The following is a 24,107-nucleotide window of genomic DNA, read 5'->3' on the forward strand; positions in this document are numbered from 1 at the left end:
GCAGCGTCCAGCTTTTTTACTATTTTTTAACGCTATTATTAATCACGTTTTGGACATTAAAACGCTACTGATATTAGCGTTTTTAAACTTTTGACTTTTCTCGTTCGGATCAAGTAAACACTCAATTTTAGTAATTTTTGTTCCCTTTTACCCTTGTACGGTCAATTTCCCCTGTTTAGGGTCATGATTTTTCGTCATCAATTATTTCAAGGGAGAAGCAACACATTCTCTCCATCCGAACTCACAATTCAGAGAAAACCTGAAAGCATGGACTACTCTTTCCCTCTCCATATCTGCAATTATAATGTCCACAAGCTTTACACCATCATAAACAGGTCTCATGCACTCGTCCATTGTATTGCCATAGCTTTCTTGGTTTATTATAGAGCTTCCTTTCTCTTTCAAGACCCTGAAATCAGAGCCACACCTATTGTTCCATGGCTTCTAGTTTTTGCCTCTGAGCTTCTTCTCTCCTTCATGTGGCTCCTTGGCCTAGGTTCTCGGTGGAGACCTGTTTCTCGAACTGTATTTCCCGAAAGATTGCCCGAAGATAGCAAACTCCCTGGTATAGATGTGTTCATATGCACAGCGGATCCTGATAAAAAGCCAAGCAACCATGGAGGTGATGAACACAGTTTTGTCCGCCATGGCATTGGATTACCCGGTGGAGAAGCTTCATTTGTATTTATCAGATGATGGTGGTGCTGCTATAACTTTGCATGGCATGAGAGAGGCTTGGAAGTTTGCAAGGTGGTGGCTTCCATTTTGCAGTAGATATGGAATCAAGACAAGGTGTCCTAACGCTTACTTTTCTGGTGGTGAGGATGAATATAACCACCATAAGAGTACCCAGTTCATAGCTGACAGGGAAAAGATTCAGGTTCGCTAATTGAAACTAAATTATGGTTTTGTCTGCAGTGGCTAATAATTTATTAAAGAAACCAGCTAACCGATACACTTAACTAATTAAAGGCCTTCTGGAGTTTCTTTTTCTTTTCACTTAATAACTATAATCTGAACAAGTACACTATGGGGTTATTGCCCAAGCTAAACACTTGTAAAGTAAAAGATTAATTGCTAATTAATAAAGTTACTTTCATTAATTAGAATTGTTGTATTGCTGAAGGTTATACTCATGCATTATTTTGCGAAAAATAAATTTTATATGAAAAATATTTTTTATTAAAATTATTTAGTAAAAAAATATTTTCTAGGAAAATAATTATTATTGTTTGATTATAATGTTAAATTAGTGGTATGCATTTATATTATATGTAAAATTTTTACACTTTAATGAAATTATCAAATTCTGAAAAATGATAAAATAAAAGACATTTATCTTAAAAATGATTTAATTTTTTTCTTTTGAATAAGAAAATATTTTCCATTAACTATTTTTTTAAGTGCTTAAAATAATAAAAAAATTATAAAAAAATATTATAAAAAATATTTTCTGCAAAATAAAAAAAAAACCCTAAATATAAATTTCTGTGATCAGGAAGAATATGAAAATTTGAAGCAAGGTATAGTGAGAGCAAGAGAAAATGGCTTCCTTGGAGAAAGAAAGAGCTGGAAAAGGTGGAATCACTCTCCAATAATTGAGGTATTTAGACCATTTTATACAGAAAGTTGTATTTATGTTGTACCATTTTCCACTATGTTAGGTACCTTTCCTTCGATCTGAAGCATAGAAAATGCGTAGATAAATGCATTACTAAAAAATTAATAGATCTATTAATAACACATGCTTTTTGCATTTTGAAAATATGGCCGAAATCTATGAAGGTATAGGGGTAAGGAAATGATGAAGTGGCGGGGGAGCCATGTGCAGATAGGGATTGTAATACCCTCACTGTAGCAATTTCGTATATTCTACTATTCAGGTGACTGACATCGGTCCGGACAGTTAAAACGTCTGGAAAAATATTTAGACTAAAGTAAGGAGTCATAATTAACTAAAATATTAACAAGAAAAATGTAGAAAAAATTTTAGAAATAAAATACAACCAAGTTAAATGAGCCGGTGCCCTAGCGATGAGTAACCCAGTGGGAAGTTGCGGTCCTCGCAGCTAGAAACCCTAAACTCAGGGAAAAATTCATGAAATAATTTTTGGGACTCCAGAAAAGAGTCATTGAGGTTTCTATGTCATTAGAATGACAATAAAAGGCTTAGAAAAATTTTTCGAACGGCAAAGACGATTTAGCTCAATAAGTCAAATGGATGGCATTTTGGTCATTTCGTCTTTGGAGATGATTTTTGACTGACTAGTTCAGTTAAGTAAATAATTATTATGACATAAAATGTGAATAAATATTGATAGAAAATTTATTAAAAATGAGTAGTAAAGCAAGGAAAAGAAAATGAAATTAAAAAGTTTAATAATGACATCATGCATGTGTAAGCATGATGCAATTAAATTCCTTCCACCAATCACCATTTAACAAATTTATTTAAGAGATAAAATTGGAGATAAATACACAAAATTCCCTCATCTTCCTCATTTGTCTTCTTGGCCGAAATTCCCTAGAGAAAGAAACCACCATTTATGCTCTTCCATGAGCTTATCAAACCTTGATTTTCTACCATAGCATCACCTACTCTCTTCACTAAATTTGATCCTCACACCTTAAATCACCACTAGGTAACAAAAGGAAGAGGAAAAAGAAAGGTTTTGGCAAGCATGGGAGTAGCTACAACAAGGTTAGTGTCCAATCTCTTTATTTTTTTCTTTAAGTTCACGTTAGGGGGTTGAATTGAGTTGAGATTTATAAGGAATTGAAATGAAATTCATTGGTATGCTCACTCTACATTTTCGATAGCCATGGTAATCTTAGTGTAGTGATGAATTTCTTTGATTTAAAGGAGTGTGTAGGCTGCCCTTGATGTGAATGTATCACTTCAATTATTAATTTATGAGTTTGGTACAAGAAATTGGAACTTAGCAAAATTTAGGGCTAGGGTTTGGGCAACAAATTATGATTTTGCTCATGTATTGGTGAAAGGAAATTCTAATGGTCAATTAGTGACCATTTGATTATGTTTGAGTAGGAATTGAAGTGAATTGTGCCATGGGAATTGAGGTTAGAGGTGCTGCCTTGAGTGACCTGCAGGGCTGGGTGTGAGTCCAGCAAGGCTGGATAGCTTTAACTTGAGTTGTGTAGATTCAATAGGTGCAAGGCTAATTGGATATGAAATTAAACACATAATGGCACGACTTTGATGAAGGAACTCTATCTAGAAAACAAACTTAGGATACCCTAAAAAATTAATCAAATTCGGGTAACACACATTTTGCCTGGGCAAAATGACCAAATGAACAGTGTTCATTCATTTGGTCATAACTCAGTATAGAAAGGTCCAATTGACCTGAAATTTATATCAATGAAAAGCTTAGACAATTTAGAACAACTTTTATGCTGAACACAAACTCTAATTCTGGATTTAACCAAATGAAATTATTGGCCAAATTTGAACTACCAAATCTGTCAGAATGGTATTTTGCCCAAAATTTTTGGGTAGATACCAATCCGACTAGTCTTGCTCAAAGTGGCATATCTTAAGTTAGAAAACTCCAAATTGAGTGATTCAAAAAAGGAATTAAAGAAGACACATAAAGGAATAACTTTCATGAAGATAATATTGTCAAATTCTTACTGTAAAATTGACCAATGGAACAGTAAACCAAGTACTTTAAATCTGAAAATTTTAAATAACTAACCCTAAGCTTTGAAATGGAATTGGCAACCAATGCCAACAACTTTACAATGCAAAATGTGGTATGTTGGTGATATTAGAACCAATATACCTATTGTCTATAAAAAAGTCAATATTTTAGTTGACTAATGAAATGAATAGTAACCATAAAATTTCAATTTCAAAGAATTACATAATTAAAAAGTGTAATTGCCCTAGTAAGCCTAGTGTGATTGGTTTGTATAGGTTGGTATGCCAATAGGGTTTTATTAGTAGTACTACACATGGCATTGTGTCATTCTGTGATTTTATGGCTTTTAGCCATTCTGATATCAGTGTGATACTTGGCCTTGTGCCCAATGTTTATTACAGCTTAATAGTTGTTCTGTTGCACACCGGGAAACACATTCTGACCGATGGTGTGACGGCCTAAGGTACTTGATACCCAGTGCCAGTTTACCCATTTATCCAGTCCAATCATCCAGTATAGGTTACTTGAGCAACTAAAATGGAAATGGATAAATTTAAGTAAATAACTAATATAAACAATGCAATATGAATAATATTACAAATAAATTGTCTATATGAGAAATCAGCATATATACTGTATATTTATTTTCTTTTTAGTTCTTTTTATTTTATTATTGACACCACTAAGTTTTATTGCTTAGCGCGTTGCTTTTTGCTACGCGTAAGTTCTAAAGAGACTGATAGAGAGCCCAGTAGACCACAGACTGGGTGAGACTTATATACAGATCTACATAGTGTCCGTTTCACCTCACAGACTATAGTGCATTAGTAGGATATTAGGTCCTATTTTGATATTTTGTACTATTTCTATTTTATAATTAAACTTTTATTTTCTCATGTATAGTTGAAACTCATGTAAAATATTTTGGTATTAATGCAAATATTTGTAATTTGTGTTTATAAATGAAAATTTAGTATTTATTTATGATTTATACATGATTATCATATGAAATGAATGAATGATAAATAGAAGAATTTTTTAGAAATGGTTGAGAAATATTGAGATTATGTTGATATAATAGAGTTTGAGAATGATTGAATGTCACACCTTACCCCTCTGTAAGGCATAACATGATCTCGTAGAATATCTAATGAACTACCAAACTTCACCTACCGATAACTCATTAAGTACCCTACAAGGGATTTTAAAATAATTTTCTTTTTTTTATAAGTGGTGAGCATTTTCTAATAGGTATTAAAATATTTATTTAGATTTTGTAAACTAGTTAAAATTTTTATCCCATTTTATTTTTTTGTAAATTTTATAAAAATTTTGGCAGAGTGTCGTCTGTATTTTAAGAAAACAGTTCTTCAAATACCTGTAAAAAGCACTTCCAATACTTTATCTCAACAACTTCATCAATTTCCACAGCCATCTCAACCAAATTCAACATCATTTCTCAATTTTCAAAATTTAACAATCATTAAAATCCTATTAATCAAATTCATTCAAATTAAAACAAAATACTTCCATTCATATTTCATTAAAGATAAAACAATTTATATACATCATTACAAAAATTTACATTAGGAAAAATCCAAACCAAACCAAAATTTATTACAAGCTTAATGCAACTTTATACAACTGCTCATAACCAATTTTACATGTCCATACAGTTACATACATCAAAATAGTTTTTACAATCATAGTATAAATATATACCCAACAAAATTTCAGGGTAGGTTGCTCTACAATCCTCAGCAGCTCACTCTGCTGCTTTTCTAGTTTCTATATCTGCGATAGCAATAACAGCTATCGCTGAGTACTAGGACTCAGTGGTGCACAACATACTAAAATAATCTTTCTTTGAAATTTAAAACATATTTATTCAAAAATTAAATTGAACATGCGATATCAATACAAAACATGATTTACAAGATTTTAATTCAAATAATTTTATTTCAAAGTCTCAAAACCATTTACATAATAACACACAGTTATATCATGCCATTCGAAATAAATATAATCTCAATAGCCGGAGGCTAAGGAGAAGTCACAACACAAGGCTAGCTAGCTCAAATATATGGGAACCCATTCTTTTTCTTCTTCTACTGGCACACACCTCAACACTTCAGCCAGAGAAGGAATCAAAATTCAAAACTGATTTCCCCTACTAGTCATGCTAGTGAAGTGTTCAAATATATGGTCATGACACTGTGGTTTCAAAACTTATCTTAACAATTTACGAAACATTTATTTCCATTTCAAACATACACAAATAAACTTTCAACAATTCAAAGCAAAAGCATAATACACATTTCATGCACTTTGTAAATGAATTTTTAAAGCATATTGATGTTGTGCGCAAACTTTAAGCGAGTCGCCTCTTGGCCTTGACTCGATCCCTCGGGTTCTTTTCCGGTATTCTTTTCCATTAAAACACACAGTTTTACAGTGTTTCAGTATCACAACTCATCATAAATCCAAAAATAAATTCAAATTCACTTATACCTAGCTTTAATATGCTAAACTTGACGTTCTTTAAATTTTATATTTTGGGGTTACTATTCATGATACTATTCAAGTCAATTTGTTGGCTTTCTAAGGTTTAATAGGTATGGGAATTCCAACTATACTCACATACCACATTTTGGTCATCAATTTTGTTGGTCTTGGTTGTTTTCTCAAAACTTAAGTCTTCTATGTAAATTTGTAAATTTTTAGTTTTGGTATCTTATGTTGCACTGTTCCATTGGTTATTTTGCTGTTAGAATTTGGCTAAGTTTTCTTCATAGAAATTGCTCCTTATTGTCTTAAATTTATTCTTCTTTTTGAATCACTCCAATTGGAGTTTTGTAGCTCAAGTTATAGCCATTTGAATCATGACTGCCGGATTGGACTTACCCAAATTTTCTGAGCAAATTCTGGTTCTGGCAGTTTTAAGTCGCCAATTTTGGGTGGCTAAATGACTTAGTTAAGGGAATAATTTGAGTTTGTGTTCTTCATAAAAGTTTTAGGTCTATATCTCAACTTTCTACTGGTAAAATTTCAAGACATTTAGACTTGTCTAGCCCAAGTTATGGCCAAATGAACAAACACTATTCATTTGATCATTTTTGTACAGGTCAGACTGCCTAAGTTTGGATTTGGTCAATTTGTTCACTAGGTTTTGGTCACTTTTTGGGCATCATTCCTAAATAAAAAAATGTATCATTTTGTGTCTAGTTTTATTCCCAATTGGCTTCACACCAATTGGGCTTGTAAATTTTTAGTTTTGGTCCTTAAAAAGGACCTTGTTCCTACTGCCTGCAGCATGACCCTAATCACTCCAAGTTTAAACTTAATTCTAACACTTCCAACATACCTCAATTGGTCACAAATGACCATTTCCCAACTCCAACAAGGTCAAACACATCATTTAATAAATTCTCACTGTCGACACCATATTTTGGCCGATCTCCAAAATCAATAAACTTTGAAACCGATCCCCAGTACTAAGTCTCCCTTTGACAGCCAATTACATTTTTGATCTCTCTTTGACTAGATGGTCACATTTCCGATCTCTCCTCACAAGGAATTGAATCAATGCTAAGTCCTCACATCAGCCAAAGCCTTGCCGGTCTATTAAATCACTCACCGATCTCTCAAACCCATTGTCGAATTTCCTAACCAGCCTAGTATATTCCTGATCTCTTTCGATAAACGAAATTGAACTGACACTAGACCTTTGTTACCAGTTTTATTGCCGATCTCCCTTTCAAAAGATTAGGAATGATCAAAGGTTCCATTCCGGTTTAATGATGGTCCCGATCTTAAATGTTCAAGCCAAATTTACAATTTTAATCAAGTCCTGTCTAGCGTTGGTTTCCTACCGATCTCATGCTCATTGTGTTTTCCGATCTCTCACACTTAGGTTAATAATCACTTTCAGTTATTTCAACATACTCAGACAATCAAGTGTTTAAATAATTTAGAAATTTTTCGATCACAACCATTCATCGAACAAAAAAGGGCATTCCATTCCATTTCATTTCAAGAATTAGTACAAGTCATTCGGTTGGGGGATCACCCCCAGCCTGATCTACATTTTGTCCATCTCCTCTCTCACCCTCAGCCTCCTCCTCGCTATCATTACCTTCATCCTCGGGAGCCAGGTTGGCCATCCAAGAGAAGTCCTCCTCAGGATAACGCTTCTTAAGCTCGGCCAGGAGATCTCTGTGAGCATTCACATAAGCGCCGGCCACTCCGGTCACCATCTCTTCTTCTTTCGCCTTGAGCTCCTCAGCAAGGTGAGCAAGTTGAGAATCTTCATCGGCCCGGAGCGCTTGCACTTCTTCAAGAGCATGATCTAGCTCAGCCAGGACATGAGCTTGCTCGGCCAGCTTGTCCTCATAGAACTTCATTCACCCCTCAATTTGAGATATGTAGCCCTGAGCGGATGAAAGTTGAGATCAGAGGGAAGTTGCTTCATGACCCATCCTCTCGACCTCTTTACCCAGGCGATGCGCCTTCTCCCTTATGATGTGCTGGTTCACCAGGCACTCCTCTACTTCATCAGACGACCACGAGAACTGAATAGAAGGGGGGCTTGTCGCTCTCTGACCTTCGACACCGTTCATTTTCAAAGGAAATAAAGAATTTAAACTAAAAGAAAGATCAAAGCCCTTACCGGAGTCTGATCGGTGTCAGAAGAATTTGAGAAAAAGAGAGAATTTTGAAGTTGTTCGCAAGAGACTGAAAATGACATAAGAGAGTAACTGGCTAACCCCACCCCTATTTATACTCGTCCGAGCATTTAATGCTCACGAGGTTCCAGGTAATGCATCGGATAGCGGGACTCGCCAGCTGTTCTCACACATCTCGCGAATATTCCCAAGATTCCATAAAGAGATCGGCTAACTAGAGATCGGTAGATTAAGATAAATCTTTTGAATTGCGGATCGGTTTAGGGTCATTTAAATTAAAGGTCAGATCGGGTAAATACTTCAGAGATCGGAAAATAATTAATGCAATAATAATAAGATGATAATTGACAAAATAAAATCTTTATTTCCAAAAGATCGGATTACATCATTTGGGCGATCTCTAGAGATCGGATTGCATTAAAAATGGACTACATTATTTCGGTGATCTCTAGAGATCAGATTACATTAAAAATAAAATACATCATTTGGGCGATCTCTAGAGACCAGTGGAACATCCCATCTAAAGGCCTATGTCAAAGCCTAGTCTCGTGGCTGAGTCAAAATATGTGTTTGACCAGGAGACCAGCTGTTGACATCAGATAGATGTACAGCTCAGATGGGGTGACTATGACTCCCATGAAGATAAGAGACGTCGTCATCAATGTTACCGCTTGAAAGCCCAGGCGTGTCGGAACACCGGTGCGGGGAGGAGCGGATGAACGCCAAAGGCGTCGGTGTTAAGGGGAATATTAGCAGTCTTCTCGCTCGAAATCAGTTCGCCATTTGAATCGGTCGAATGATTCGAGATCGGCACGATCGAGGTCCGCGATCCAGATCGTTTAATTAGTCCAGTTCTCTCACCATCATCAGATGAGGTCATTTCGATTCTTCGATCACCGGGATCATAAATTTTCAGTCGGGGAATAAAAAGGTCCATCGGAAAAAGATCAAAAACCACAATCATGGCCGGAACAACTGCCGGAACAACTAGAGCAGGAAAGTAAGGAGGAAAAGAGGAAAATCGAATGGAGAAAGCTTTTGGTCAGGGGTATATATAGGGGGAGATCAAGCATTTATTGCTAAGCAGAAAATGAAGCGGACGTTTTGGGAATCGAGGGGAATTAATGCTTTGACCAGACCGGACCTGATTAAGGGGAGGACCGGAACGATACAGATCGGAAGAAGGGAGGTCGGTATAAAAGATCAGAGAAGGATCATGTTAAGAAGATTGGAAAAGAAGAGAGAGCAGAAAACAAAGAGAATAAGGCGCTTACCGCTGTCGTCATAATCAGAGCCAAGGTAGTTAAAGCGTTGCAGGAGAAATCTCAACCGCACGCCCCAGAATCGCCCGCATTTCTGACATGCGTACGTCAGGACAGCGCTGTACATCCTAATCTCCACCGTTGATCTTACTTGTAAGGACGAGCTCGGAGCCCTCGGATCGAAGAAGAAAACGACAAGATCAGCGCCCTTCACTCCTAGCCCTCGGATCTCCCCGGACAAGAGAATTTAGGACCGTCAGATTAGAAGAAGAAAATGACAAATATTCTGAAGGGGATCTCAGCCGTCCGTTCTGATCCTCTTTAATTCCTGAGCCTCAGATCATGTCCTTCGAAATCCTGACCCTCCATCTCCCTCAAAATAGATCCTGACCCTTCACGGGGAGCACCCGGTTCCTATAAATACCTGCATGAAAACTGTTCGACGAACGAAAAAAAAAAGAAAGAAGGGAAGTAGTTACTATAGCGGAAGAACTCTGAAATTTAATTCAGATCGTTACTCTGCTTTCATAAGAAGAACTTTTGAAACCAGTTTTCTGAAGTGTTTTCTTAAAAAGATTTTGAACACTGAAACTTTCCATTTTCAGCTCGTTCATCATCCCGCAGTGTTCACATTTTTCAGTTCCTTGTTATCCTTATTTTCACTTCCATCGTCCATGCTCAATCTCAGTTAAACTCGGGTACAATTCTGACTCGATTGCATTTAGTGAAGTACTCTTTGTTCCAAGGCGAACCTTAGTCTCCCGGCTATCAACTTGCAATCTTATTGCGTTTTGTGATTCTGTAGTTAGTTCACTAGATTCGACTCCTTACAGGTCAGTGTTCATATTGCCATTGTATTAAGTTTAGTTCTTGTTTTACGTATTTCCTTTCTTCTTTCTTTATGTATGTTATTTTCTTTAAGTTCATATCACGTTTAAAAAAATACAAAGAAAGGTTGTGCTCTAGTTTATTTCCGTGTCGGATAATCCATACCTTTATTAATCTTTATTATTTCCGAACGCAAGTCATCTAGTCCTGAGTAATGTATAAGTGGTTGGATGAAATGTAGGTAACGGCAACTTAAGAAGTCCCTTTAGAATAATGAAAGGTCTAAATAATAAGCCAGGAGAATGGTGAAGCCGAGTCACTAGAATAACTCAATAGATCATTGGGCAAGACGTCATAAGATAGAGTAAAACCAAACCCTGGATAACTAAATAGAATAGATCAGCTATCGAAAAATGCTGGTGAGGTGACCATATAAGAAGGTCGGAGGATTCGGTTTGGTATCCCCTGTCCAGTCCAAAGGTACCAATAAGCTAAAGAAGTCTTGCTCAGGCCCCCCCTGACGCCTTTGAACGTCAGAACCCTTAGCCTTAGGTCCTCTTGATAGGTAGAATTTAGAGAGATCGGAAAGACCCTTATCCGACTACCGTTTAAATAGAAGAGAGCAGAAAGGAGTCTTTATCCGATCCTCAACTAGAATTTCAGCAAATAATTTTAAAAGAGATTGGAGGAGGGTTTCTTATCCGATTCTCACCTAAAACTTTAACAAACAACTTAAAAGAGGTCGGAAGAGAGTTCTTATCCGATCCTCGAGCTAAAATTTTAATAAATATTAAAAGAGGTCGGAGGAGAGTTCTTATCCGATCCTCGAGCTAAAATTTTAATAAATATTAAAAGAGGTCGGAGGAGAGTCCTTATCCGATCTTCAAGCTAAAATTTTAATAAATATTAAAAGAGATCGGAGGAGAGTTCTTATCCGATTCTCAATCCAAAATTTTTAAAAGAGATCGGATGAAAGTTCTTATCCGATTCTCAAATTGAATTTTAACCAAATAGCCCCCTTCAAACAAAATTAACAATACAACAATAACTCACTAAGGTTGTCTCATTTACTTATGTATCTGGGTTATCTGAATTTAGTGAAAAATCAAATATTCCTTTTTGTTAAAAGGATTAACATTTCCATTCAAGCCCTCCTAACTAATTTATAAAGAATGCAAAGTTAAATCTACTTACCCTTATTAAGGGACGAGGTGGGGTGCCTAACACCTTCCCCACTGGTTTACGGACCCCGAACTTAGAATCTCTGTTTTGAAGTGGTTTTATTTCACTTTGTCTTCAGAAATGGTTTTCTTTAGTTTCCCTCAAAACTAAGGTGGCGACTCCTCATTCTTTTCCACTTCGGTGAGGGTTCATTCAGGCGACCGCAAAATCCCTTGCGACAGCTTGGCGACTCCACTGGGTATCGCGTGATTGACTTAACCCCGGTCTAGAGGTCCAAAAGTAGATTTAATTTTTCGATCCAATTATAGTTAGGTGGGCTCACCCGGCAATATTTTATGCGTTAATCGTTGATTATTTCTACTAACTGTTTCGCTTGTTTTGCTTGTTTTACTCCCTACAGTGCTCTTCGTTTGAAAAAAGAAGAAAAATGGGAAAAATAAAATCCCCCTGAATTGGGAAGAGGTAAAGATGTCCCTTCACACACTGAACACTCACACGATGTCCTTACACACTTCAGCCCTATACCCGGGCTTTCTTATCCTTTCAGGAAAATAAGAGGGAGTCATGTAGCGGTACCCGTGGGTTTTACCCTGTTAGTATCCGTGAAGGCTTCTGCTCAAATTGAAACTTGTTCTATTCACTGTGATACCCGTGGAATTTTCCCGATAATATCATGGTTATAGAATGGGCCTCTACTGTTTACAGTAGGGGCAATTTGGGAACCTGTGGCTTTTAGAAAATTAGACCCTGAGCTAAACTATCACGATAGTTGGAAGCCGTAGCGAGCTACCTTGTAAGATAGAACTGTCCAACTAGATAGCACCCAGCCGGTATTAGGACTTTCCTTTACTTTAAGACAAAAGGGGCATACTTACTCTTACCCTATTCTGCCTCAGCTTTCTTTTTATTCGTTTTTGTGAGGGTAATCTTGAATTCTACTGAAACACCTACACATTTTCCTACTTTGATAAATGTGTATGTGTCACCCTGTCAACAGTATAATTCAAAATTACCCAAATTTATCCTGCTAACGAATTTTTCCCGCAGGCATCACCAAACCAAAAGTCTGTAAAAAGGATAGGCATCAACTTTATCATGGCATCCTCGAGGCAGTAGGCAAAAGAAGTTCAAAATGCTAAACTTTGGTCCAAATCAGCTCATAGTCCAATACACCCGCAAAACGATGTTCCCAAGGCACATGCTAGCTTACTGCCTTCATTGGATCTGAGCAAAATTGAGGTCAGAATGAACAGCCTCGAGGGTCTGTCTAATGGTTGGAGTTCACTTCCCGATCAGGTCAAGGCACAATTTGAGGAGAAGTACGGGAGGATTGCAACCTTAATGCGAGTCAAGGTCCAAATCTCGGCATTAAAGGCCATCTTTGTCGGCTTGGAGTCCTGGCACGGGTATTCTCTTTCAATGATATTGATACAGTTCCCACTATGGAAGAATATCAGGCATTACTAGAGATTCCTTATTCAACGCAGAAACGGATCTACCTACACCTCGAGCATAGGCAGACCTGGAAACGATTGGCACATATGTTGGGTACTTCCCCAGAAGAAGTAAAGGCAAAAGAAACCGTCAAATGGAACACGCATGGATGGTATTGGACCTACCTTAAGAAGTGGTTAGATCAATACCTCCAAGAGAAACAGTGGGATCGAGCTTCAGTGGCACTCGCCTTGGGAATCTATGGCCTGATTTTGTTCCCGGGACCTTTTGGGAATCATAACCTGCAGCACGGTGGAAGTATTCAGGCGAGAAAAGGTGGAGGTCAATCCGATCGGCACTCAGCGGAGACCTTATTAACCCTTACCTACTGCAGACAACAGGGCAAAGGGACCATTAAGTGTTGTTCTCAATTGTTGTACTTCTGGATTATCAGTCACATGTGTCCTGTGGAGACAAAGCGATTGACTTGGTATCTTGACCAGCCTCCCGTCGAGAAGATGACCCGGTTAATAATCAGTCCGAAGAATAAACAGCAGTGGCAGGAACGGATTTTGAGTTTCAATAGCCATGATTACTGTTGGAGGAAACTGTGGACGTCGGGCCAATCCGCTTTGATCAGCATGGGAGGTAATCAATCAGTATCCCTAATCGGAGTGACTGGATACACAAGTTACACTCCGGCATTGGTAATGAGGCAGTTTGGCTCAACTCAGTCCAGAATCAACATTGAAGAATACCACCAAGGTCATTTCTACCATGAGCTCAAGGAAGAGGAAGGATTGAAGATATCTCGCAGATCTTGGGAAAGCATCTCTCTGATGGAGAGGTCGCCTAAGGGTCCAAATGCCACACACAATTATCTTGAATGGAGGGCTGACAGGGACCAAGAACACTCAACTGCAGAATTCGAAGATAGCGACCCTCGCCAAAACATCCTATTAGAAGAAGCTGATAATCGTTCGGCTGACTTACTACAAAAGGCAAATACCAAGAACTCACAACTGCAAGAACAAATAAAACGATTGGAGGACCAACAGCAGAACCTTAAAAGAAAAGTAAGAAGACTCAGGGAAGAGGCAATGGCCAGAAAGATGGAGTTCGAAGAGCGAGAGGCACGGTGGGAAAAGGAAAAAGACTCTCTCCAAGCTGTGGTAAAAGAAGTAGAAGTACAGAATAGTAAGCTTCAGGAAAAAATGAAATACCAAGAGATACTCGTTGAAGAGTATAAACAAGAAAACAAAAAGAAGAAACTCGAATTGAAAGAACAGGCACTACTCATCAACGATATTCTAAAAGAGTGTGCTAAGGAAAGGAAAGATAAAGAAAGACAAGCTGCCCTCTATCAAAAGCTGAAAGAGAATGTCGACCAGCTGGAGAGAATGATAGCACAGGGAAAGCAAGAACTATTACCTGAATCCGAGTATGCTCTGAAAGCATTCGACCCTGCCAAACAAGAAGAAAGGTTATATGAGTATCTTAGAAAATGTCATCTCATTATAAAGAACCTCCCAGAGCCTAGGCCGATGTAAAGAATACGGTGTACAATTTATTCAGTTAATGAAATGATTTTTGGACCACCGTTTAGCAAAATTGTGAATAAATAATATGACTCCCGTAGGAACTCCCTCGCTAGGGTTATGTGAAAAATTGGATGTGCTATATGGACAGGTATCATAAATGCACATTCAATCCAGTCATTCACAGTCAGACTATCGAACGATGTCATGATAAAGTTGATGCTATCATCCTTTTGCAGATTACATTCTGGCTCCCAAATGCCACTGTATCCTTCGTCCGGACCAGGACTTTTAGTTTTTTTTTACAAAATTCGAAATTCATTAAAACTTTTTTTACTCCTTACAGAAAATCAAAAATTGCTTCAAACAAGGCAAGTCTGACCAAGCACACGGTTCAGCCCAAGCGAGTGTACTTAACAAGATCCCGAACAAAGAAGATAATGAAAGATCAGGAATAAGTACAGAACCTACAAGGACAGGTCTCCGAATTGAAGGATCAGGTCTCAGAACTTATGAGACTAATGAGGGAAATGTCCCAGAATAAACCTACTTCGGAACCTAACTTACCACTACCTCCCCCACCACCTACAACAATGGATCCTCACCAAGCTTCAACCTCTTTCACCTTTCAGTCACCTATCCCGGACCCGATAATCACTGTCAATCCGGCTACCATAAATAATGACCTACCTTACTCTCATTACCCAACCGTTCCAAACACTGACCCATATCCTTCAATTCTAATCCCTCCAGTTCACTCCACCCCTCATCTCCCAACTGGGGGAGCATTTCATGCAATGGGAGGGGAAAATAAGACGAGAGAAAACGAGAAACTATTTGCTCTAGAAGAGAGATTGAGAGCAATCGAAGGACTGAATATGTATGGTTCAGTCGATGTGGCATCGCTTAGATTGGTTCCTGATGTGGTGGTGCCGCCCAAGTTTAAGGTCCCTGATTTCGACAAGTACACTGGGAATTCAGACCCTCGCATTCACTTGGCCACCTATATCACCAAGATGTCCGCTCTGACAGATGATGACAGACTGTTAGTCCACTTCTTTCATGAGAGCCTCTCCGGGGCAGCCCTGAGGTGGTGCATTCAGTTGGACAGGAGCAAACTGCGCTCCTGGAAGGATTTAGCTGATGCCTTCTTAAAACAGTACAAATTTAATTGCGATGTGGCCCCCACAAGGAGGGACCTCCAGAACTTGGTACAGAAAGACAGGGAAAGCTTCAAGGAGTATGCCTAGAGATGGAGAGAAAAGGCGGCAGAAGTACACCCCCCGGTGACCGATAATGAGCTATGCTCTCTGTTCATTGAGACTTTGAAAGCCCCTTACTTCAACTTGATGATTGGAAACACTTCTAACAGCTTCTCAGACATCATCCAGGCTGGTGAGAGAATTGAAGCTAATTTAAGAATGGGACGACTGCAGGAGTTGGCTGAGAACACTGCAAAGAGGACTGCTAATTTTGGCAAGAAAAAGGAGGGTGATGTGCATTCCATCACCCGGCAGAATAATTACTCCCCACTTCCCCAAAATAACTACCGGCCATATCCTTCCCCTCACGGCCAAACCATCGCAAACATTCCGCCTCCTTTCCCAAATTATCCACACCCGCGCCCACAATACCCCCTACCTACAAATTACCAACCTAGACCACCTCCTCCTCCTGCTCAACCGATACCACCACAAAACAACCCAAGACCCCCAAGGAACCCTGATCCTCCTCTTCCCCTCCCGCTCAGTGAAATATACCGGTACCTTGTCGGTATAAACCAGATAGTACCAGTTCCCCTAGACCCAATTCAGCCTCCATATCCCAGGTGGTATGATGCCACTGCCCGTTGTGAGTATCATGGAGGAGCACAAGGGCATTCAATTGACAACTGTGGGGCACTTAGGGGGAGAGTGCACGCTTTAATCCGGAACGGATGGCTGAAAATTGAGGGAAATGGTTCCCTCCCTAATGTTACCTCAAACCCATTGCCCAACCATAATGCGGGCAATGGTGTAAATATGATAGAGTCTGACGGAGAAAGGTCGACACCGGATGTAGACGAGCTGATTCCTCACTTTGAGGAAATTTTTGCCGTGGCAATGAGGGAAGGCTACCTTTGCCCTCAGGTATCAGTGTCAGTAAAGAATACGGGATGTCCTTACCATGGAGGGGCAGCTGATCATGAGCTGCGGGATTGTGAGGGATTCAAGCAAGAGGTTCAGAACTTGTTATCCCTCAAAGTTCTGAGATGCTGGACAAGGTCGAAGACGGAAGGGGGAGTGAACACAACTAGATATAGCCAAAATGCTTCTACCTCTAAACCCAGAATCACCTTCTCACCCCCAGTAGCCTCACCGCCAGTAATGGTTATCCGAACTCCTCCTCAGCTCCCTGTCACCAATACTCACGCTGTCCCTTGGAACTATAATTTCCAAGTTTTCACTCAAGGAGCGTCAAACAGTACATCAGCTCCTAATCTTGCCTCACTTTCGGCACCACTAAAACCATGTTTCACTCCTAATGAGCATTTTAAAATGACTTATGCAGGACCTATAACCAGTACTACTCCCCAAGTTAATCTTCAGCCCGTCGCTGCCACAAAATCCTCCTCGCTTGAGCAAGAAGTCGAGTTCATAACTCGAAGTGGGAGGTGTTACGGGAACGAAGAGAAAGAAAAGAGGAAAGGGAAAGTAAAAATGGGAGAGTCACTAAAGAATACAGAAGAGGAGGTTGAGAAGACAGAGGAAGTAGAACTTGCCGGATATAAAGAAGAGGAAGAGCTGATGCTTCAAATAATGAAACAGAGTGAGTACGATGTGGTGGAGTAGTTGAGAAAGACACCTGCCCGAATTTCACTATTATCACTGATCCTGAGCTCAGAAGTACACCGACAAGCCTTACAGAGAATCCTGGATTAGGCCTTTGTAAACCCCGACATCACACCGGGGCAGTTTGAGAAGATAGTGGGACAAATCCAAGCATCCAGTTTTGTTACTTTCTCGGAAGACGAGATAGACCCTGCGGGTTTAAGGCACACTAAAGCTCTGCATGTGACAGTGAAATGTAAGGGATGTATAGTAGCCAAGGTCCTTATTGATAACGGATCAACCCTTAATGTACTACCTAGTGCTACCTTGGCAAGGTTGCCAGTCGATCAATCAAATATACGTCAAAGTGCTATGGTGGTAAGAGCCTTTGATGGTACCAGAAGAGAAGTATTGGGAGATATTGACTTGCCACTTTAAATTGGCGCATGTACCTTCAATGTCACGTTCCAGGTGATGAATATTGAACCGGCCTACACTATGTTGCTGGGGAGGCCGTGGATCCATTCCGCAAATGCTGTTCCTTCAACTTTGCATCAGAAAATAAAGTACATCATGGACGGCAAAATCATCACGGTGAGAGGGGAAGAAGCCATATTAGTCACCAAGCCACAATCACTTCCTTACGTGGAAGCTACTGAGGAGTCGTTGGAAAGTTCTTTCCAAGCCCTCGAATTACAAGACATCGGAAAGGAGGGGGCTATGGCTATGGTAGCCAAAGTGATGTCAAGGAATGGGTATCAAGAGAGCAAAGGCTTGGGAACCGCATTGCAAGAAATCATTGAACCTATATCGGCTATCCAGAAGGTAGGCCGTTGTGGTTTGGGTTATGAGGAAGATGCCCTTATGGATGGGCGATTCTGGATGAGGAAAATGCTTCGAGATCAAAGGTTTGACCAAAAAATGGGAAAAAGGAAGGTAGTCCCGAGAATCACAGAGGTCTTCTCTAAACTGGTCATCGAAAAATCCGACAGAGGTTGAAGAATCACCTGATGAACCATCCATTGACGTCATCCACCTAGATTCCTTATATGAGGCTCTGGTCTCGCCGATAGTTGAGGGGCAAGAGTTGGACAACTGGACAGCAGAGGACATCCCTGTACTTAATTTCGAGTAAAGTACCTTTGGTTATCTACACTTGATCATTTTGTCCATGATGACAAGTGTAACATTATAAATGGACCCTTTTCTTATGTCATAAATTTTTAATGAATTAATAGCGCATTTATTTCCAATCCTTTTCTCCATTTGAATTCCATCCTTATAATATATTCTATTTTCGTTCATTCAGAACCATTCATCAATTAACACCTAATAATTCAATAGACTCGGAAATTCCTCTGGTTAATTTTGAAACCCCCATAACTGCCATTACTTCAAGTGATTCTGAGGTGGAGCTCACAGAAGAAAGCGATGAAAGGGATGAACCTTCCCTAGTGCCTTGTGGCGATGAAACACGCACCATAAACCTAGGCACGGAAGAAGTAAAGAGGGAACTTAAGGTTGTGAAGAGTGAGGAATTGAGAGACGTGATCAGTTTGCTCAGAGAATTCTTGGACGTATTTTCCTGGAGCTATGATGATATGGTTGGTCTGGACCCCCAGATAGTGATGCATAAAATCCCCCTAATTCCAGGGACAATCCCGGTTAAGCAGAAGCTAAGAAGAATGAATCCTGACACATTGCTCAAAGTTAGGGATGAGGTCAAGAAGCAGTATGATGCTGGGTTCCTGGAAGTAGTCAAGTACCCCCAATGGATAGCTAACGTTGTCCCGGTAATGAAGAAGGACGGGAGAGTTAGGGTGTGCGTCGATTACAGGGATCTCAATAAAACAAGCTTAAAAGATGATTTCTCTCTCCCCCACATTGATGTGTTAGTAGACAATGCTGCGGGATTAGGTAGGTGTTCGTGTATTGATGGGGCATCGGGGTACAATCAAATCCCAATGGATGGGGAGGACAAGGAGAAGACAGCTTTTATCACTCAATGGGGGGTATTTTGTTATCAGGTCATGCCTTTCGGGTTGAAGAATGCCGGCGCCACTTACCAATGCGCTATGGTTACATTATTCCACGATATGATGCATAAAGAAGTGGAGGTGTACGTGGATGATATGATCATCAAATCCCGGGGAGACGAAAGCCATGTGCGGGTGCTGAGGAAAGTATTTGAAAGACTCAGGAAATACCAGCTGAAACTAAACCCTGCCAAATGCGTATTCGAAGCCAGATCTGGAAAGTTGTTGGGATTCATAGTAAGTGAGAGGGGAATAGAAGTTGATCCAGACAAGGTTCGAGCTATTCAAGAAATGCCATCCCCAAAAACAGAAAGGGAGGTGCGCAGTTTTCTGGGAAAGTTGAACTACATATCGAGATTTATTTCTAATCTCACCGCTAAGGCTGAGCCTATTTTCAGACTACTCCGGAAGAACAATTCCACTCAATGGGATTCAGTTTGCCAAGAGGCTTTTGAGAAAATCAAGCAGTACTTGTCCAACCCACCAGTATTGGTTCCACCAGTGGCGGGAAGGCCTCTGATCCTGTATATGGCAGTCCAGCAAAACTCAATGGGATGTGTTTTGGGGCAACACGATGATACTGGCCGGAAGGAGAGAGCGATTTATTACCTGAGCAAAAAGTTCAATGATTGTGAGTCAAGGTATTCTTTCCTAGAAAAAACTTGTTGTGCACTAGCTTGGACAGCGAATCGCCTCAAGCACTACATGTTGAATCACAAGACATGGCTCATTTCCAGAATGGATCCCATCAAGTATGTATTCGAAAGCCCATTCGTGCCAGGAAGGATAGCCAAGTGGCAAGTCATACTCTCCCAGTATGACATCGTCTATATGACCCGGAAAATAGTGAAGGGTAGCGTGATTACTGACCTCCTAGCAGAAAACCCTATCCAGGATTATGAAGCTCTGGATTTTGAGTTCCCTGATGAGCATATTAATGAAGTAGACTGTGAAAAAGAGGGGCCAGTCGATGTTTGGGAAATGTATTTCGACGGAGCTGTCAATTTGTCCGGTAATGGAGTTGGAGCTGTATTGATATTCCCGGATGGAAAACACTATCCGATAGCTATCAAGTTGAGATTTGACTGCACCAACAACATCGTGGAATACGAAGCTTGTGTGATGGGTCTACAGGCTGCCATCGAAATGAAAATCAGGAAGTTGGAGGTATACGGAGACTCAGCCCTGATTATTTATCAGGTCAAGGGAGAATGGCAAACTAAGGATCCTAAGCTAATCCCGTATCAGACGTACTTACTGAAGCTGATTAAGAAATTCGAGGAAATCTCTTTCACTCATCTTTGTAGAGACAAGAATCAATTTGCTGATGCCTTAGCTACTTTAGCTGTTATGGCTCAAATGAAAGAAGGGCAGATAACTCAGATATTAAAGATTAAAGCAAGAAGTGAACCGGCTTACTGCTGCATGATTGAAAAAGAACCTGATGGTAGACCTTGGTACCATGACATCTGGCTTTATATCAGAACCAGAGAATTCCCTCCAGGGGTGAGCAAGAACGAAAGGAGGATGATTCAGAGATTGGCATTGGGATACTTCCCCAGTGGAGAAATCCTATACAAAAGGAGCTCCAACGGCGAATTGTTGAGATGTGTGGATGCAAAGGAGGCGAAGAAAATCCTTTTTGAGACTCATGAAGGGAACTGTGCCACCCATACTAATGGACATATGATGGCTAAGCAAATCATGCGACGGGGATATTTCTGGACCACCATGGAAAAGGACTGCATCGAATATTTCCGGAAATGCCATAAGTGTCAGATCTACGCAGATCCGATAAATGTGCCACCTCACAAATTGTTCAACCTCGTCTCACCATGGCCTTTCACAATGTGGGGCATCGATGTGATTGGTCCCATCAACCCTAAGGCATCCAATGGGCACAGGTTTATCCTGGTAGCAATCGACTATTTTTCCAAATGGGTCGAAGCAACATCATACGCGCATATTACACAGAACACGTTTCTCAAATTCCTCAGAAACAATATCATCTGCCAGCATGGCCTCCCCAATTAAATCGTCACTGATAATGCTAAAAATTTGAATGGTCCAAAGATTCAGAAATTGTGTGATCAATACAAAATCTGACATCTCAATTCCTCCCCATACCGTCCCCAGATGAATGGAGCGGTGGAAGCTGCAAACAAAAACCTCAAGAGGATAATCCGGAAAATGACAGTCACATATAGGGATTGGCATGATATGCTTCCCTACGCTCTTCACGCATACCGGACTTCTGTAAGAACCTCAACCGGGGCAACTCCATACTCACTGGTTTACGAGATGGAAGCAGTATTACCTATTGAAGTTGAAATTCCTTCCTTAAGGATTCTGAAGGAATCGGGGATTGATGAGTCAGAATGGATCCAGTCAAGGTTGGATCAGTTAAACTTGCTGGATGAGAAAAGGTTAGCAGCAGCATGTCATGGGCAGTTATACCAGAGGAGAATGGCTAGGGCATTTGACAAAAGCGTTCGCCCACGCGAATTCCAACCCGGGGACCTAGTTCTGAAGAAAATGCTGCTAAATCAAAATGATCCCCGGGGTAAATGGTCACCAACCTACACGGGACCTTATGTAGTTAAAAGAGCATTTTCTGGAGGAGCCTTGATCTTGACCCACATGGACGGCGAAGAATTCCCAAGACCAATGAATGCTGACACCGTCAAGAGATACTATGCCTAAAAAAAAAAAAAAAAAAAAGAGTAGGAGTGAAAATCCGAAAGGACGCTCCTAGCAAAATGTGTGATAGAAGGCGAAAACCCCGAAGGGGCGCTTTCTGTAAAATGAGTGAAGGATGAAGACCCGAAAGGGCGTCCTAAAAAAAAATAAAAATAAAAAAATAAAAATAAAAATCTAGGGGTGAAAACCCGAAAGGGCATCCCAAGAACCAAAAGGGAGAAATAAGGAAAGGAGTACGAAACCAAGAAGGGAAATAAACCGTCATGGCATGAGACTTCAGAGTACTAGAAATAATGGCAGTTAAGGGACTTCAAAGCTTACAAGGAATATGTGAGATCTATCCTTGTACCCTTTTCCTTTGAAACTCTATCTTTGTTTTTATTAAAACCGTAATAAAATCATACTTCATTCCTTCCCTTATACTCATTCTTTAACATTATCCTTCTGCAATCTCGTTATTCAATGCGCTATTAATCAGTTAAAATTTTTGCCATAAGATTAGGATTTGACAATTGATAACCTCACGTACTTTACTATGAGATTTGCAGGGAATGACTTGGAGAAAAAGGGGTAGGGGTGAAAACCCGAAAGGGCGCTCCTAGCAAAATGTGTGAAAGAAGGTGAAAACCCTCGAAGGGCGCTTTCTGTAAAATGAGTGAAGGATGAAAACCCGAAAGGGCATTCTGAAAGAGCGAGCCTAAAAAAAAAAAAAAAAAAAAAAAACTAGAAGTGAAAACCCGGAAGGGCGCTTCTAGTCAAATAGACGAAAGGGAAGTGAAAATTCGCAAGGACACTTTTCGGGAGAAAGTCAGAAAAACTGAAGTGGGGCATTTGAAGAAATGGGGTCATAGGTCAAGTCTTGTAACTCATCCTCCATTAATCATTGGCCTTTGGATTCCTGTTAAGTACACTTCGTCAGGGAAGAATTCCTCGTATCGGGATTAGACTTGCTTTGTAAGTTGATTTTAATTTTCCCGCAATTTAAATTTCCTGTTATCAACCTCTGGATCCTTGATCTAAGTTGATTTTAATTTTCCTGCAATTTCAATTTCCTGTTATCAACCTCTGGTTCCTTGATCTAAGTTGATTTTAATTTTCCTGCAATTTCAATTTCCTGTTGTCAACCTCTAGTTCCTTGATCTAAGTTGATTTTAATTTTCCTGCATTTAAATTTCCTGTTATCAACCTCTGGTTCCTTGATCTAAGTTGATTTTAATTTTCTTGCATTTAAATTTCCTGTTATCAACCTCTGGTTCCTTGATCTAAGTTGATTTTAATTTTCCAGCATTTAAATTTCCTGTTATCAACCTCTGGTTCCTTGATCTAAGTTGATTTTAATTTTCCAGCATTTAAATTTCCTGTTATCAACCTTTGGTTCCTTGACCTAAGTTGATCTTAATTTTCCTGCATTTAAATTTCCTGTTATCAACCTCTGGTTCAATGATCTAAGTTGATTTTAATTTTCCAGCATTTAAATTTCCTGTTATCAACCTCTGGATCCTTGATCTAAGTTGATTTTAATTTTCCTGCAATTTCAATTTCCTGTTATCAACCTCTGGTTCCTTGATCTAAGTTAATTTTAATTTTCCTGCAATTTCAATTTCCTGTTATCAACCTCTGGTTCCTTGATCTAAGTTGATTTTAATTTTCCAGCATTTAAATTTCCTGTTATCAACCTCTGGATCCTTGATCTAAGTTGATTTTAATCTTCCTGCAATTTCAATTTCCTGTTATCAACCTCTGGTTCCTTGATCTAAGTTGATTTTAATTTTCCTGCAATTTCAATTTCCTGTTATCAACCTCTGGTTCCTTGATCTAAGTTGATTTTAATTTTCCTGCAATTTAAATTTCCTATTATCAACCTCTGGATCCTTGATCTAAGTTGATTTTAATTTTCCTACAATTTCAATTTCCTGTTATCAACCTCTGGTTCCTTGATCTAAGTTGATTTTAATTTTCCAGCATTT

At 39.5% G+C, this 24,107-nt stretch overlaps 1 pseudogene; it reads left to right on the forward strand.

Moving 5' to 3' along the window:
• The first annotated feature begins 218 nt into the window (after positions 1–218).
• Positions 219–24,107, forward strand: part of LOC110633243 (cellulose synthase A catalytic subunit 4 [UDP-forming]-like) — a 35,989-nt pseudogene continuing 12,100 nt past the window's right edge.

This window comes from Hevea brasiliensis, chromosome 4, assembly GCF_030052815.1.
Source record: "Hevea brasiliensis isolate MT/VB/25A 57/8 chromosome 4, ASM3005281v1, whole genome shotgun sequence".
Taxonomy (NCBI): domain Eukaryota; kingdom Viridiplantae; phylum Streptophyta; class Magnoliopsida; order Malpighiales; family Euphorbiaceae; genus Hevea; species Hevea brasiliensis.